The sequence below is a fragment of the Grammomys surdaster genome, unplaced genomic scaffold (genome assembly GCF_004785775.1).
Source record: "Grammomys surdaster isolate TR1022 unplaced genomic scaffold, NIH_TR_1.0 236, whole genome shotgun sequence".
Classification (NCBI taxonomy): domain Eukaryota; kingdom Metazoa; phylum Chordata; class Mammalia; order Rodentia; family Muridae; genus Grammomys; species Grammomys surdaster.
In genome coordinates this window covers 533,917-537,870 of record NW_021604681.1, presented here as the reverse complement: position 1 = coordinate 537,870, position 3,954 = coordinate 533,917, and positions in this window count along the sequence as shown.

Genomic DNA, 3,954 nt, shown 5'->3' with positions numbered 1-3,954 from the left:
TAGATAGATAGATAGATAGATAGATAGATAGATAGATAGATAGATAGATATAGAGAGATCTATATATAGATATATAGATATATAGATATATAGATATATAGATATATAGATCTATTAGTTATAAGCCCTTAGTCAGATGTAGGATTGGTGAAGAACTTTTCCCAATCTGTAGGCTTCTGTTTTGTCCTATACACATTGTCCTTTGCCTTACAGAAGCTTTTCAGTTTCATTTATCAATGGTTGATCTTCAAGCCAGTGCCACTGATGTCCTGTTCAGGAAAAAGTCTCCTGTACCAATGAGTTCAAGGTTATTACCCACTTTCTGTTCTATTAGATTTAGTGTATCTGGTTACCTGTTGATATCTTTCAATAATTTAGACTTGAGTTTTGAACAGGATGATAAATATGAATCTATCTGCATTCTTCTACATGCAGACATCTAGTTAGACCACCATCATTTGTTGATGATGCCTTCTCTACTTTCTTTCATTGTATGGTTTTGGCTTCTTTGTAAAAAACCAAGTATTCCTAGATGTGTAGGTTTATTTCTGCATCTTTGAGACTTAAAAATTATAATTGACATTGTCAATATGACCACATACAAGCAAATGGTATCCTTGGTCACTTGGTCAGGTATATATATATATATATATATATATATATATATATATTACATTGCAACTATCATTTTATAATAATCTTGACAATTAGTTTGAGGTGATAAGAGTAACAGCTAGAAGAGCTGTTTAGATACTAATTGATATGATATTGCAGATGAAATAGAATATGTAGCTGATATAGAACAGTAGCACTGGAGGTAAGGAAGAAAAGATTTATTACAATGATTTCTCAGGAATGATTTGTAAAAAAAATGCAAGTGAAAAATTGTTATGAGGATATAGGAAAGGATGCTAGGATGCTGGAGTATATGCTTTATTTTTATTTCTTAAAATAGTGAGCAATGTGGGGGATAATTTGAGGTAACCTATTGGTTTGAGAGCTTTATAAATAATTTTGGTTTTGGAACACTTTTTGAGATTTGAAGAATTCGTTTATGTGTCTCAGTAGAAATCTCAGTAGGAAGTCAGCATTGGAGTTTTCACATTTCTCTAATTTAAAAGGCTTTTTAATTACCTGGTAGCATTGGACACAAATGGCAGTGCAAGTTAATTCATTTTCTAACTTTGTCCATTTCCCATTTCTGATGATTGCAATACTGCAATCAAGAAGCATTTTTATCATAATAAAATTTACATCAAATTATATGGCTGAAAGAACCTTTGGGAATTACTTTTCTCTTTTGTGTTTTGAACTAAAAATGCACCTAATGCATTCCTGCAAACACAATTATCTTCATTAAAAACTCTAGTATAAGTGATCAATAACTCCCTTGATAATGTGCAAAAGCATCTTCCTTGGTCTCTGAGAAGGAAGTTCTATCTGACCAGTGTATCATTCATACCATAAAGGTAGCTCTTTCTTTCTGATCTTATACTCATGGAAATAGAGACCAGCTGTTTAATGCTACTGACAGCATCAGCAAATGTAGTTTTGTTGAGTACATGCTTCAAATTTAACTGAATTATGAACCTGGCAATATTTATGTATTTAAAGTAGGCATATACAGTGTAGATTCATTATAGCATGTTTCCAACTGTAAGGAACTGTGATACAACAGTGGTTGTGACTTGTAATATTAATGGCTCAAAGCTCCCTCCTTAACTTCCATTCTATGTACCCTAACATGCATTAAACATTTGGCACAATATATCTCACAATATTTTCTATCCAATTGGATCTCATAAATCTGGTAAAATATGAAAATAGATTCTTTTAGCATTCCTAGCTTCAATATTGATCGCCCATATTATTAAATACTGTATTCAAGTACAAGAAGTATTGAAATTTTAAGTGTATTTAACATGCATTAATAACATGTTATAATTATTTTATATAGTTCCAAGGAGTAATTATCACAATTTTTCTCACAATTCTAAAAATTTACTAACACCCACTGATTTCACCAATGGATAATTTAGCATTGTAAAAATGAAGGAGAGTGATGATTAACTCTGGTACAATTTGTCCTCTATTACTAGCTTTGGCTAATTCAGTTTGAATTAAAATACTTCTTATTTTCAGAACCTTTTTACAAAGTAAATGCAGATAATTGGTTATTGTTAACTAAAGTTGGACACTTCCAACTTCTTGCCTACTGAAAATTCAAATGTGATCAACAGCACATTCATCTTAGGGATGTTCCATTTGAAAGAAAGTAATTTTGTTTATCTTCCTCTTTAGGTGATTTTTTCACAATGTGATAATTATACCAAACTGTAGTGCAGGCAGTACACATGTTTCTCACAAAAATGTTCTATAAAACAGAAGGCCACATAAAAAACAAGTACATATATTCATATACCACAGATGCATTTAAACTGTGTTAAAAAATATTTCTATATGAACATTTATTTTTTTTGTGTGAAGAATAGAGAGGAGTCAAAGCCAAACCAACCAAGTCAATGAGCAATCCCACCAAAGAAGTACTTGACTACTGCAAGCATTTCTACATCCCCACATAAACACATATTTCTAAGAGTCAGTGAATAACCTCTATTACATCAATAGGTTTAAACATGTCTGTGGATCCCAATCCTGAAGAAAGAACTGGGCATATAAATAAGATTCTATGATCTCTTTCTTTGTTGGACCTAGTCAAGTCACAAATCATTTTTGATTTTTGGCCTTATCCACAAAAGTATGATACTGGTATCCTCTTTGTAGGATTAGATGTTAAAATGGATACTAAATATCTGGCATCCAATGATAAATTGATATGATTTTACTATGGCTTTCTTCAGTCTTACATACCACATTACACCCTAATTAGGTTTAATTTGATTATTGTTAAGTATTACATTTTCTACTGTCCCATTGTCACTATAATTTTCTTAAGTATACTAGTCACACGTTTGAAGTACCCCCTTACCAACCATACACAAAACCTAGCTAAGCACAATATTTCAAAGAAATCATATTTATATGCCAAACTTTTCCCCTGTGGAGAATAGTCCTATTGCTGAAGACACCACAACTTGAATCAGAAAATGTGGCAGAATCAAGACTGTGCGGATTTAAATCAAGATTTAAATTTGATTTCAATTTTATTTTTACAACCATATTGAAACATAATTGACAAGTAAAATATATGTATTCAGGTAATATGCTATTTGATAACACATATAATGTAAAATGAGTAACACAGTTTAACTAATGAACATAAATTGCATTTACAAATTTTTGACGACAAAATTGAATAAGTGTGATGACTGCACAACTGTATAAGCATATTTAAAACTACTGAATTATATACTTTAAAGATGTAAATTAGATGATTAGGAAGTTATAGCTCAAAAATGAATTATTTCAAAACTTAGAACGATAGTTTGAGACATTGTCACCTATGTCTCATAACTATGCAAACACAGAATATCTTCAACACAGTTTTTGAGCACCTTAGAGGCATTTTCATGTAAGACTCTTTTTTCTTATGTAAAACATAATGGAATTATAAGCAACAACTTAGGTATAATCTTGATCTCTAAAAGAATATGAACCAAAAGATTTAAACTGCTTCATTCTACCAATCATCATTTTTGTACAAGGGAATGCAGAGACAGAGGCAGTCAGAGACAGAGACCAAGACAGAGACAGAGAGAAAGACAAAGAAAGCAGGACAAAGAGTGAATTAGCATTGCACCAAGTGGTCTCCAAAGGTCTTCTAACGAATATTCTTTTTTCTAATTTTAAATTTGAAACTCAAAAAACAATCAAGAAATTGCATAAATCACCTTCAAAGGACAATGCAAACGTAGACTCTGGAAAGTTTAAGGAAGCCAACCCTGCACAGAATGAAATCCTCAGTGGAAGTGAATCCATTTCAGATGTAAATCA